Below are 14,988 nucleotides of genomic sequence, written 5' to 3'. Positions count from 1 at the left end.
TCACTTTTGACTTTTGTTGCTTTCAAACTTCTATTATGAACACACTTGAGCATCTAAGAGGTTAAGACTGCACATTTGCCTCTGATTATTGCCTAAGGGCAATAATTATTAGATTATTAAAGAAGCAGAAGCATTGGTTCAAATGGCATGTATTGCAATGTCCTCCTGGAAGGGGACCCCAAATTATATATAGCTTGAGGAGCTAAGATAACTGGAGCATAAATAAAGAAAAGGCGAATTAACAGATGCACTGCATATTTTTATGTCTTCTCTGAAGTCCAGATGACTGCTGAAGTCTGGGGCCCCCAGTTTCAAAGGCTTGAGCCCCGGATGTGGGATTTGCACCCCCCAGCCGCCAACAGCTCTGATGTCCCTGGGAAGACTCTCCTCTCCCATCCCTGGGTGCATGTAACTCCTGGCACAGTGCTGTGCACAGAACTCTGTTGTCTTCGGGATTTGGCATCCCTGATGAGGTTAGGTGCATTTTCATTGGCTGTGATCTCAACTGGAGAAGACTGTTGTGTACTGTAAATATTTATAATTTACTGTATATCATGATGTTTTGACATCTTAGAAAAATCTTTTTGACTGCCCCTCCCTGGGCTAGCCAGTTCTTAGAGATAGCAAAAGACTGAGCCAGGAACATGCCCTTGATACGCAAACTAACCAATCCAGAGCTCTACCCGACTCGTGCATCCCAGGAGGGTGCCTTAATCATCCTAGGGCCAGGGCCAGGTGCCAGGCACCTCGGGACCACCCTTAAAGCCCAAAGCCTGCTGAAAAAATTCAAACTAGCCAATCCTAAACAGCTGACCCTGCCCTGCCTCGCCTTTCCAGTGGAATCCCCAGGAAAGGCCATGACCTGAATGTTCCCCTCATTCTTGTCTTCTGCCTCCTGACCACCCTGGTGCCTTTTCCAGGTGGCCCTGCGTGGATGCCGTGCCTCCTGTCTCCAGGATCCATGAGTGTAATAAACTTTGGCTTTTCCTGAGCCTCCCCTCTGTGTCCTCTCGGGGCCGTATCTGCTGACCATCTCATAAATGAATATACGACACAGTGGCGCAGGACGAATCTTCTAGCTTTATGAAGTGTATTCCCAAGGCTTCCAGTCTTGAGTTGTTGGGAGTAGTTGTCAATCTTCCAAGAATCCAGGCACTGACATTTTTATCTTCGTGTCTCCAGCCTGAGGACCCCATCAGGAAGAGCTGCTGGGCTGCACCCACACAATCCCTTCTGCTCTGGAAGTTCCTAGAAAAGTAACCTTTAACCAGGGTGGATTTTAAACACTAGTACCAGTTAAATACTGTCTAGAATTCAAAAGCTCACTTTGTTCCAGGAGACTTTGTATCTTTCTCCTTCATCTCTCTCTCCCTCTTTCCCAGCTTCAACATGACCCCCAAAAGCGCCTTCTAAGTTGTGAAGCCTGCCTGTGAAGCCTGTGAGGACTGCCAGATTGCCAAGAGTAATATTTGTGTTTGGAAGCATGGCCCCCGTGGAACGGCAGTAGCCCTTGAGCTGCCTCCAAGGTTTCTCTTAGCCAGCGTGTTGGCCAAACAGTCCCGCTCTTCATTCGTTTTTTTAAGTTTGGGAGGGAGCTGAGTGTTTTCGTGGGAAGAGACTGACTAGGCACTGAGGAGGCTGTGGCAGTGGTGCGGGTCCGTCCCCTGGGCCCTTCTCAGCATTCCCAGCTGCCCCCTTCCAACCCACCTCTGGCAGAGTCAGGAAAACCCGCTGGGTTTGTGGAAACCGTGGAACGGATGGGGTTGGCGCACTAACAGAAGCCTAGTGTTCCACGCACTCTGAACCCAGCGCCAAGGTCCATCCTCCAGAGACACTGATGGCTCTGTTCTGCCAAGCACCAGCCTTGCGTCACCCACTGGGAGAAGGTGCGTGCTCGACCTCCATCTTGCCCAGTGTGGAGCCGCCAGGGAGCAGGGCCAGAGCCCCAACATGGACACACCAGGGTGTTCAGCGCAGGAAGGCAATTCGTCTTTCTCCTGGCGCCCTGTGGAGGTCAAGGACGCCTCACGTTCTCATAGGGAAAGATGAGGAGGGCACGGTCAGCCCTTGGACACTGCCTCATGAACGGCTCCTGGGCCCAACCTGCCACGGTGGAATCCAGGGCCCAGAGGCCTCCTGGGTCACAAAGGGCAGCCCAAGTGGAGAAAAATCAGTCAACAGAATTCCCTACATTCTGATTACTGCTATTAAAAATAACAAAAAGGACAAACCCACAAATGAACTTATTTACAAACCAGACATGGAAAACAAACTTATGGCTACCAAAGGGGACAGGGGGTGGGGAAGGGATAAATTAGGAGTTTGGGATCAGCAGATACAAACCACTATAGATAAAACAGATAAATAACAAGTCCTCTGTGTAGTACAGGGAACTATAGTCGAGATCCTGTAATAAACTATAATGGAAAAGAAATGAAAAAGAAGAAAAACCCTATATGTGTACAAGTAAGGACTAAACAGAAATAAAAATTATAACTGCAGTTTCTTCCTTTTCGGTAATGTGATTATATTGTCTTTACAATTTAAAAAATAGATGGAAAGGAAACGACTCAAAAAATTTCTCCAGGTTTTCTTTTCTTTTCTTTCCTTCTTTCTTTTTTTTATTTTGTTGAAGTATAGTTGATTTACAGTGTTGTGTTAATTTCTGCTGTAGAGCAATTACCAGGTTTTCAATGGTAGAATCGGGGCAGGTTGCAGGCATCCAGCCCGGTGAATGTATGGAAACACCTGAGAGCCTGGGGAGGTGCCGTGTGGACTGGGAGCGGGTGGGGCTGCTTTGACTGGACACACTTACCTGTGTGAGGCCTGATCTCCTTACATGGGTTCGAGGGCAGTAGAATCTTGGAAGACTTAGGGCCTCTACTGTGCCTCAAGCCAGAGGAATCTTGGAGGTGCTGTGGCTGTTTCCTGGGCCTGCCGTGGCCCATTAATCATGTCAGCTGCTGAGAGAGCCTGGAGGGGGGTGAACGCAGGGCCGGCACAGATGGAGAGGGACATGGGGCGCTTGGAGACGACAAGGCCCTGGGGAGACAGGAGGAGAATAAAAGATGCTGGAGAACTTGGCCTCGGCAGACATCCTCTCTAACACTTGGTATCGACCCCATAGGCTAACCTCACATTTTCTTCCCAGGAGATTGGATGTTACCAAGTGTAGCCAGGAGATTGTTGAAAGAATAAAGCTTTCATTCCAGAAAACCTCCCCTGGACACAGAGATACCTACTGGCAGATCTTTCTGCTAATCCTGAGAATGTCTGATTTATCTGAGAATCTCCCCCATCTCTCCTCTCCCAACTTCCCTTCCCATTATATAGACCCTAACCCTTCTCTTTGCCTCCATTTACTTGGATTAACTGCACCCTTTTATCAGAATCCGAAAAGTCTAACTCTAAATTTTGTGTTGAAGGAAACTCTGGGGATCCAATCTGGGCAGGTGTATGTATATTCCAGACACTGTAGACTTGAGGGCATCCCCAAGACCTGCCCCTGCCAGGGCCTGGAGGTCAAGGCCAAGGGTACTTCCTGACCTTCATAGGTCATGCTTCTCCCTCTCAGGGTGAGATTCCTGCTAGTGTCACACAACCAGAAGGTCCAATGGATGCCAGAAAAAAGGATATTCCTTAAAAAACAAAGAAAGACGGAATCAGTCCCAGTGGAGCAGTTGAGAAAAGGGAGGAGTAGGACATCCCCAAGCAGAAGGGCTAAAGTGCGAACATTCCTGACTGGCTGGTGATGTGGAAGTTGTGCGAAGCTCATGGGCAAAGCTAGCCCGGCTCTCGTGGTGGCTCTTGGAGCTGCCCACTTAGGCTTGGGAAGCCTCCTAGGTTCTGGATTCTGCAGGAGTGGATCCTATCTGTTGGGGTCTCTAGTGTCTTTCTCCCTCCAGGCTGGCTGCAACCATCTGCTGGGAGACCTGGGCAGGTACTCAGCAAACTGAGTTGCAGGTGAAGGGAAAGGGTGTGAGTGGGAGGAGGGGGGATTGCAATTCACCAAGGCCCGGGGAGCAAGAAAACCTGATGAGGGGGCTCCCGCATCTCAGGACCGGGCTGAGCCATCCTCAGATCAGAAGGGCTTTCCCACTAAGTAGGGCAAGGAACCACAGTTGCTTGGCCCAGATCCACTGCCCCCAGGCTACGGTGCCCCAGCCAGCAGGGAGAAATGCACAGAAAGAAAGCAGACGTGTTTCTTTCGTTTGTGACCTGGTCCAGATATGGTCTGGGGAGCCTCCTTGGTTTTTTGATTTGGAAACTTTCCTGTGGGTGAGAACTGAACTTAGCATTGTCTCTGGAGCTAGAAAACAAGTACTTGGGGAATGTAGCCCAGCAGGGCCATTTCCCAAGAGCCATGCCAGGCCTCCTGCAGGTGCTGCTGAGACTCTGCCCTCCGGAGAGAGGTGAATGAGGTGCCCACGCTGGGTTTTGGTGGAAGCTCTGGCTTCCCCATGCGGCCTCCAGGCAGGTCTGATCCTGGCCTCCTGCCAGACCTCATTTAATACCTACGTGCGAGCAGAGAGGAGTGATGGTGGAGTTTCTCATTTGCCCACACACGCAGGGATGCCACCACGCAGGACTCTGCCTGAGGGAAGACAGGCCAGGGAAGGGATATTTGCCCCCCCCCACCTGGGACCCTCCCTGACCCTGCAGCATGTCAGCTGTGTTGCAATAGTTCCTTCGGAGAAGGCCCTGTTCTTAGAGCTTCTGGCAGCAAAACTCATGAGCGCAATTTCTCCCTCTTCTTGAGACATTCCTTCCTGTGTCTCTGCAGCCACAGCCTCGGGCTTCTTCTTGTCTAGGCCCCAGATGGCGAGAAGTGACCCAAGCTGGGTGAGCACCCACGCCCAGCATGCACACGCCATCAGCAGGACGCTGCCGGGAGCACGCGACCCCTCTCATCGTCCTGCAAAGGGCCCCGTGGGTGATTTCATCAAAGGGACATTCCAAGGCTCTCTGCCCCCTTTCGTGTCGCTTGTGCAATCTCCAAACTTGAAAGCAGACGTAAAGTGAACCAGATATTGTCATCTGAGGGCCAGAATTCCGCAAATCCATCAGGCTGGATTCAGCTGACCAGCTGGCGAGGTGAACTCACCCTGTCCCCCGGGCAGGGCAGGGGAACACCGCTCAACATTTTGACTTGCAAAGCCCTGGCTGTGGTGCAGCTCCAAGCAACTCAGAAGGACACCATCATCTTCTTATTTTGAAAGGGCGGCCTTCGGTGCCCTGAGGAGCCTGTCTCGGGCCTCTGCTGACTCTCCCAGGTTCCAGGACCTCTGACCACAAAGCAATGCTCCGTCAGAGCCCCTCTCAATCAACGAGGTGGACAGAACTGAGCCATTCTCCTCTCTGAAAGAAACATCCTGGAAATAGCTAAAAGTCAAACCAAACACAAAAACAAACAACCCTTCCAGACCTGCAATCTGTGTCCCGCTGGAAAAACAAACTGTCTGGGTTTTGGGGCAGAGAAAACTTGAGAAGGCTGGCCCACATGTGTGGCTCCGGAAAACTGGCCAAATGTAGTCACTGATGGTTAAAACGGCCACACACCCTTCCTAACTGTGCACGTGAGTTTGAGCTCCTCTCATCCGGGGTGGAGTCTGTTTCCTCACGCGCTGAATCTGGGCAGGCCTGTGACCTGCTTTGACTAATAGAATATGGAGGTGGGCATGTACCAGCTGTGAGCTTGGGCCTTGGGTTTTGCATACTTTCTCTTTCTTTTATGATCACCATGTGAACAAGCCCCAGCCTGCTGCAGTCTGAGACATGTGGCTCATCACCCAACTGCCTGACCCACAGCCATCCAGCCCCTGACATATGACTGTGGCCCTTCTAGAACTGCCGGCCCCCAGTTGACCCCCCTCACTGGATCACATACACATGGGAGAGACTAGTTAAGCCAGCCCAGATGAGAAGAACCATCCAACCCATTGTAGAATTCTGAAAAATAATGAAATAATAAATGGTGTTTGTTTTAAGCCACTAAGTTTTGGGATGAGTTGTTAGGTAGCAAAAGCAACTGGTACACCCACTAAGTCCATCGTCAGGAGAAGGGTGGAGAGAAGAGGAGGTGAGAGAAAGGACTTCAAAGAGGAGGCGGTCGTGGCTGTTTGCTGAACCTGTTCATAGATGCATCATCTCCTTTGCCTTACCATCAACCCTAATTTTACAGGCCAAGTTCAAACAGAACAGATAAGTTGCTTCAAGTCACATAGAAAGTGCAGATTGAAGGCTCAGACTGAGGTCTTCTGACCTGTCCAGTGACCTTTCTAGTACTTGTGCCATAGTTGGACAGTTTGCTTAGTGGATTTTCCCCCCAACCTTAGAGTCAGACAGACCCCAGTTCAAATCCTGGCCCTTCTCTTCCCCAGAACCACGATCTTAGGCACATGATTTAATGTCTCAGACCTTCTGTTTCCTCATCTGCAAAAGTGGGATAATGGCACTGGCCTAGCAGAGAGGTGGGAAGGAATAATGTTTATAAAGTATTTCTTATACTTTAATGTTTAGCACAAGGAGTGGTGTTATTATGTCACTTCTTTGGGCCACAGCCTCTATTTTTCTCAAAACTAAATTTTCTGGTACATACCAATAGCAACAGTCAGAGGCTGGCATCTTTGATAATTACATATTTCCTTAGTTTCTCATCACCTTCTCCTGCTACTTGGCCCGTGTTAGACTGTTATACTGGTGGCTACCAGTGAACAATGCCTCCCAGTATATACAGACACACAGCGGCAATATTGCAGGTTTAGTAAAGACCACCACAATCAAGTGAATACAATAAATTGAGTCACGCGAATTTTTTGGTTCCCAGTGCATATAAAAGTCCTGTTTATACTAACTACAGTCTCTTAAGTGTGTAATAGTATTATGTCTAAAAAAAAAAACAATGTACATACCTTAAAAAAGATTTTATTGCTAAAAAATGCTAACCATCATCTGAACCTTCAGTGAATTGTAATCTTTTTGCTGGTGGAGGAAGGTCTTGCCACCCTGATGGCCACAAAGGCAGACACACACCAGATCCACATCAACCATGAATGAATCGGCAGCAAACAAACCAGTTTATAAGAGGAGAGGTGCGTGTTCACAATAGCCAAAACATGGGAACAACCTAAATGTCCATCGACAGATGAATGGATAAAAAAGATGTGGTGCATATATACAATGGAATACTACTCAGCCATGAAAAAGAATGAAATGATACCATTTGCAGCAACATGGATGCAACTAGAGATTATCATACTAAGTGAAGTAAGCCAGAAAGAGAAAGACAAATACCATATGATATCACTTATATGTGGAATCTAAAATGTGGCACAAATGAGCCTATCTACAAAACAGAAACAGACTCACAGACGTAGAGATCAGACTTGTGGTTGCCAATGGGATAGGGGTCGGGAGAGGGATGGACTGAGAGGTTGGGGTTAGCAGATGTAAACTTTTATATATAGGATGGATAAACAACAAGGTCCTATTGTATAGCACAGGGAACTGTAACCAATCTCCTGGGATAAACCATAATGGAAAAGAATATTAAAAAAAGAATGTCTATATGTGTAAAACTGAGTCACTTTGCTGTACAGCAGAGACGGGCACAACATTGTAAATCAACTATACTTCAATTAAAAAAAAAAAAGAAGGGGCTTCCCTGGTGACGCAGTGGTTGACAGTCCACCTGCAGATGCAGGGGACACGGGTTCGTGCCCCGGTCCGGGAGGATCCCACATGCCACGGAGCGGCTGGGCCCATGAGCCATGGCCGCTGAGCCTGCGTGTCCGGAGCCTGTGCTCCGCAACGGGAGAGGCCACAGCAGTGAGAGGCCCGCGTAACGCAAAAAAAAAAAAAAGAAAAAAAGAAAAAAAAAAAGAAGAGAGGTGCGTTTGATGCAGTTTTGGTAGAAAGTAAAGAGTTGAAAGAGATATGTTTATATTAGTACCCATTCCCATTTCCTTTTTCCTGTTACTGAGTTATAGAATTGGAAGAGACCAGAGATCATCAAAAATATGCATAAAGCACCTTATATATGAGCTTCACATTCTCAAGGTCACATTATCTCATTTAAATCTCAAAACTCTCTTGAAATATTGTGAATATATTATCCCTTTGTTATAGCAAGAGGACTGAATTCCCAGGAAGTTAACTTGTCCAAAGTCACACCTAGTAAGTAGTGGAGCCAGAATGGAATTCGGCTGTGTGAATACAAAGTCTAGTTTCTTAATTATGGTGCTGTAGAAAATTGGTTCTTGTATTTAAAAACCAAATTTGAGGTGTGCTCACCCAAGCAAATGAAAGGTATTGGAAAAGGAAAGATGAAGGCATCCTATTTCTAGGGGATTAGGAAGAGTTAGCATGCTTATTCTCTGGTTTGTGATGACATTTTGGGAAGTGCCTTAGTCAGATCAGGCTGCTATAAAAATATACCCTAAACTGGATGACTTAAACAATAAGCATTTATTTCTCACAGTTCTGGAGGTTGAAAGTCTGAGATCGGAGTGTCAGCATGCTTGAGTTCTTGGTGACGGCCCTCTTCCTGGTTTGCAGATGGCTATCTTCTTGTTGTATCCTCATATGGCAGAAAAGAAAGCTCACTAGCCCCCCTGGCTTCTTCTTATAATTAATTCCCCACCAAGGCTCCACCCTAATAACCTCCCACAGGCCAGACCTCCAAATACCATCACATTGGGATTAGGGTTTCAACATATGAATTTTGGTGAGAACAGACAGTCACTCCATTGCAGGAAACAAGTCCTACCTCACACAATGGTGGGCCATGGGGCTACCAGGCTCTGTCTGGGTGACCTGCTTAGGAAACGAACCTTGCTCTGAACACGGTTGACATCTCAGCTGGCTTTTAGAATTGACCTTGGGCAAGCTCTTGTTTACTCTATCTCCAAGCAGTACATTTGAGTATTTTCTGGAACTCCCTGGAGAAGACTCAGCACATCATATGACTGAAAGAGGGAAGTATTTGCAGCCACAATACTTGAATTTAAGTCCCAGCTACTTCCTGGACAACTTCAATCTCTTCTGCACTTCAGTTTTCTTTCCTTTCTTTTTTCTAGATTCATTGAGACATAATAGACATATAATACTGTATTGGTTTACAGTGAATAACATGATTTATGTATTTGCAAAATGATCACTACAATTAAGTTTAGTTAACATCCATCACCTCACATCGTTAAAAATTTTTTTTTCTCGTGATGAAAACTTTTAAGAGCTACTCTCTTAGCAGCTTTCAAATATAGAATACAGTATTGTTAACTATAGTCACAGTTTTCTTACTTTCAAAATGGGGATAAGAGGGGACTTCCTTGGCGGTCCAGTGGTTAGGACTCAGCGCTTTCACTGCCGTGGGCCTGGGATTTGGTCCCTGGTCGGGGAACTAAGATCCTGCAAGCCACGGGGCACGGCCAAAAAAACAAAACAAAACAAAATGGGGGTAAGAGTAATGAGATAATGAAAGCTAAGTTGCTATAAGAACATCAGTTGTTATTATTTTTATTATTACACAAGTAAAGTTATTACTAATGTTGATTTAAATGGCAAATTTGAAAAGTTTTGGGTTAAACAAAAAGACATGTATTTTAATCTCTTTCAAAACTAAAGCCCTTAGAACAGTGTATGCTGATAAAATGAAACTTTTTCTAGGTGATTGGGTATATTTAGGAGCACTGCATGTAGCAGAAAATGCAATTAGCAGTGGCTTAAATAAATTGACAGTTATTTTCCCACTTGATAAGGACTCTGGTGGTGGGAGGTTGCTGACATTGGTTTAGTTGCTTAATGATGCCCAGGTGCCCACTTTGTTGCCCTTCGCATATGTCCAGTTTTCCCAGAAATTCCCTTAGGAGGTTTTTTTTTTTTCTCTTTAGGTCTCATTGGCTAGAAATGTGACATATGACCACCTAAGTTGCAAAGGAGGCTGGGTAATATTTATCTTCTTTAGACTCTGCCGTAGAGGCATCCAAGTGAGAAAGTATTGGCCTAACAAACCGACAGTGATCCCACAAGAGAAATTTGAGTATTTCCTTTTCTTAAAAAACTTTTTGCTCCTTTGTACTTCCTGATATTTAGGTAAACAGACACATTTCATGTTTTTATAACAAGAAAGAAACTGCTTAGGGCTATTATTATTATTATTATTATTTTGCGGTACGCGGGCCTCTCACTGCTGTGACCTCTCCCGTTGCGGAGCACAGGCTCCGGACGCGCAGGCTCAGCGGCCATGACTCACGGGCCCAGCCGCTCCACGGCATGTGGGATCTTCCCGGATCGGGGCATGAACCCATGTCCCCTGCATCGGCAGGCGGACTCTCAACCACTGCACCACCAGGGAAGCCCAGGGCTATTATTTTAAAAGTAATCAAATAAGAGACCTCAACCTACTGTTTTCCTATTGGGCATGATGTGGGAAGGGCTTGATTACACACATAGCGCCTGGCTGTGGTGTCTCCTCTTATCTTGCAAACCAAGCAGAAGATTCATGTTCAACTCTTGTAAAAGGTTGACAAACCACCACTTGTGACTTTGGGAAACAAGGACCATGTCTAATTGAGTTATTTGCTATTACACCCTCTGCAGATCTCTTTTTGGACTTGTTGTTCTCTTATATGCTCCAAAGGTCACATATAAGGAAAGAACAAAGTTCAGAGACACATGGAAACAAGTTCAGAAGCCATAATGGCCAAATGTTAAACTCTGGTCGGGATGAGGTATGCAGGAAAAGTTTATAATCAAAGTTGGTTCCGTGAATAAGTGTTATTGACAAAGTGGCTGGTAAGCAAGAAAAGAAGGTGACAAATGATGGCACCCGGGGATGTTGCAACCTGCAGCATGTTAGAGATTAGCTGGTGTTTTCCTTGCCCATGAGACCAGTGTTAGGGAGAGGGGGAAAATGTGGCTTGATTTAGAGCTGATGATATCGTGTGTCTCGTCATTGGAGATCAAAAGAAAGCTTGTCTATAAAACACTGCTAATGAAATTGGAGCAAAGGGTAGGCTCTTCCCTTGGGTGTGTCAAAGGGAAGTTTTGCTCTGCACCGGGCCAGCGGGATGTGAGTGGGACTCCGTCCTCTGGGATGTGGTCGTGGCCATGTGACCTCATGTTCAACCCCACCAGCCTTGAATTCTGCAGTTATCAATTATGTGTAATCAGCCCTTTTAATACTTGATGATTTGGGGACCGGTCGGTTCTTTTCATTTTCTATGATGTGTGACTAGAGACTGCAGGTACTTTGTTTTGTATTATCCTAGTAAGTGACGTGTGTGTGTGTGTGTGTGTGTGTGTGTGTGTGTGTGTGTGTGTGTGTTGGTAATGCTGGAGGGGGTGGGGGAGTGAGGAGAAGCAACTGACTTTCATATTCTCACTCTGTAAGGCCAGATTTTGAACAACCCACCTGTGATGACTTAATATCTTTTTCCTGAAACTAGAAACTAATATGTGGAGGGTGAATTGACCTGCATCTTCTTGGATAACTTGAGGAATGCTGAGGGTGTTATAAATTCAGGCAAGTTCAAGAAGTGAATGTCACTGTCTTTGCAGTGTGGAATTAGCATGAAGGAGGACAAGATATCTCTAGCATGAAACCCCAGTGAAAGAAAACTCTACTGTATCCTGCAGCTCAGAAGAACTTCCGCCAGGTAGAACTTCTTATCCTGTGTAAGGACAAAGTTTTTCTTAAATACAGTGGGAACCATTGGCCCTGCTCAGCCACCTTCCATCAAATTCCACGTGCCCGAATTTCCAGAGAATTCCGATTTCTAACACCGCAGAGGCGCTGAAGAGCTGTCAGAGCCACACTCAGAGCTTAACTGAAGCCCTCACGTTTCCTTTCCTTCTGGCCTCTGGTTACTGAGAACACTTGCTGAAAATTGCTGTCCCACTCAAGAACTGTCAAAGGTAATTGTGTTGCACAAAAGTTCCCGAGAAGCATGAAATAATATGGTTACCACCTGGCGACCAAGTAATAGAACCTGTCTGATGAGGCCCAAGCCTGCCACATGTGTAGACGCCAGTGTCTGCCTGGAAATCACAACAGCAGAAATTTGTGAGGAAGACGAAGACGTGTATCAGAGGCCTCTTCGTGGCAATTTATGATACGAATCCCTGTGTAAAGGGCAGTTGTCAGGTCACCAAATCCGGTGAGGCCTGAGGCTACAGGGGTGGCAGCCAGGGGAAAGATGGGGGGAGAATTCAGCACCTCAGGAATGTGGATCTTCGTGAAGCAAGTAGCAGTACAGACTTCAAAAGCAAGGTCTGACTTGGCTGTTCTCACAGCTGGCAGTGACCTTGGTGTCTAAGAAAATGAAAATCGAAGACTCAGGAGGTGGGAGGCCCTAGAGGGTCTGTTTGAGTTTCCCACCCCCTCCACCCTTTGCTTCTGACACCAACTATGCCTGTCCAGATGAGCAGGAACCTTTTTTCCTCTTAAAACTCCCCAGACCAGGAATTCCTTTTCATTCTTGGTGGCCATTTTCAGAGTCTCATCCTTCTTGAGATGGTTTTGCCTTAACTTGAATTTCGAAGACCCCAAGGTACTCCCCAAATACAGGTGCCTGTATTTGTATGGCAAAATCTCCGCTAACCCCCCAAATTCACTCACAGATTCCCTTGGGAGAATCTAGTTCTGAAACTTTCTTTTTTTTTTTTTTTGGTCAGAAATTGTCCTACTGTGAATCAAATACCCAGTGTCAGCACCCTAATTCTGTAGTCAGGAATGACACATTGATACCAGGAATTTCCAAACATAGGATGCCGGTCCACATTGGAACCATCATGACATCGTTATAAAGTCAACCAATGTTAGGAGTACCTGCTCTTTTTATCTTTTGGTGATATTCACAGTTGAGCTTTTGAGGTACAAAAAAAGTCTTGCTTCTCAAGCAGTCTCTAAATTGAAACCAGGGCCAGCTACATAATTCATGGGGCCCAGTACAAAATGAAAATGTGAGGCCCTTTTGTTTTCTCCAAAAAAGCAGGAAAAAAGGTTTTTCCTTTCTTTTGTGGCCTTTTTCTCTCAACCTCTCATGGAGTTTTTTCTTTGCTGTTTTAAAGTCACACTCCCTCAGGCATGAGGATACTTGTGGGGTGAGTGAAGTAATCTCTCGGCAGGGGTCAGGGAACAGATAGCAAGGAACCCACTTCAGGGAAGTGAGGAGGTGCCAGGAGACACGCACCACTGTCCTATCAGACTCAGAAAAGACAAATTCAAAGATAAAATTATTAAGATCTAAAAAGTGGTGACCACAGCATTAAACCCCAGTGTGAGGTGCCCTTCTGAGTTCAGAGCCCTGTGCGACTTCCCGGGTAGCTCATATGCGAAGCCGGTCCCGGTTGAAACTCATTCTCTCTCAGGATTGCAAAAGCCATGACATAACTCAATGTCCATCTGGACTCTTCTTACCTAATGACTGTTTGATTGCCATTCTTTTCTATATCATCTGTTTTTAGTTCCTGGAAGCTTTTCACCCTACTATTCAGACATTTTTCACTTGTGCACCTTGGTGTAAAATTTTCATCTCTTGTTGTCTAGAGTCTTCAGAGAATGCTTTCAGTGGAAACCTATGTCTTTCTGTTTTGGGAACTTGTATTGTTTTTTTTTTGATAATTTTCTCTTCTCTCTTTTCTTCCATTCTTTTTGCAACTCCTATTGGTGGATGTTGGGTTAATCCTCTAATTTGCTTTCCTTTCTTTTCTTAGTTTCTATTTCCTTGACTTTTGCCTCTTCTCTCTGGGAATTTTCCTCAATGTTGTCAACTTTTTATGAAGTTTAAAAAATGTCTGCAACCTTTTTTTTTATTTTCAAGGGCTTTTTTTTTTTTGCTTTAATTTTTTTATGTTTCATAGCAACCTGCTCTTTTTGGATGAAATTTTTCTTTTCTTTTCTATTTGAGAATATTAATATTTTCAATTTTTTATTCATTCCTACATTAATTCTGTTCCATTTCTTTTTCTCTTTGAAATGAGGTATCTTAGGTAGCTTCAGAATAGTAGCTGGTCCCCAGGAGGATCAAGCCGTGGTTAGAGGGTTTGGACTCTTAGCTTCACCCTCTGATCTCTGGGGAAGGGAGAGGGGCTGGAGATCAAGTTCAATCACCAATGGCCAGTGATTTAATCAATCATGTCTATGTGATGAAAATTCTGTAAAACCCTAAACCACAGGGTTCAGAGAGCTTCTGAGTAGGTGAACACATGAAGGTGCTGGGAAGGTGGTGTGCCCACAGAGGGCATGGGAACTCTGTGACGTTCTCCCCATACCTTACCCTGAGCATCTCTTCCATTTGACCGTGCTGAGTTGTATCCTCTATAGTAAAGCACTAATAGTAAGTAAAGTGCTGTCCTGTGTTTTGTGAGTTAATCCAGCAAATTATCAAACCAGAGGAGGTGATTGTGAGAACACCCAATTTATAGCTGGTCAGTCAGAAGTACGGGTGGCCTGAGACATGTGATTGGCATCTACAGTGGGGCAATCTTGTGGGACTGAACCTTTTAACTTGTGGGATTGGACCTTAACTCCAGGTAGATGGTGCCAGAACTGAATTGAGTTATTGGACAGCCAGTCGATGTCAGAGAGTTGGAGAAATGGTGTTGGAAAAGACACCATGTATTTGGTGTCAGGAGGAAGAAAACTGCTCAGTCTGCATTCAGAAGTGAGGCACGATGATTGGTGACACTGAGACCATGGATGGGAAAACTTTACCCATAGGGTAAACTCTACCATATGGTAAAGTTTACCATAGGGTGATCAGGATGTGAATCACTGGTTCATTGAAGAATTCCCAAATGTCATCATCTATATAGGTCATTTCTCTGGGCTGTTTAGAGGGTAACCTGGATCTCCTGCATGTGTGTGTGTGTGTGTGTGTGTGTGTGTGTCTGTGTGTGTCTGTGCGTGTGCCTGAATGGGTAAAAGGTGTTCTGGAAGCCAGGTGGGGAAGGGGGGTTGGGGCATCCACAGTATGCCACACAGAC

Source organism: Stenella coeruleoalba, assembly GCF_951394435.1.
Source record: "Stenella coeruleoalba genome assembly, chromosome: 15".
Lineage (NCBI taxonomy): Eukaryota > Metazoa > Chordata > Mammalia > Artiodactyla > Delphinidae > Stenella > Stenella coeruleoalba.
The sequence above is the reverse complement of the archived record's forward strand: the minus strand, read 5'-3'. Positions refer to the sequence as shown.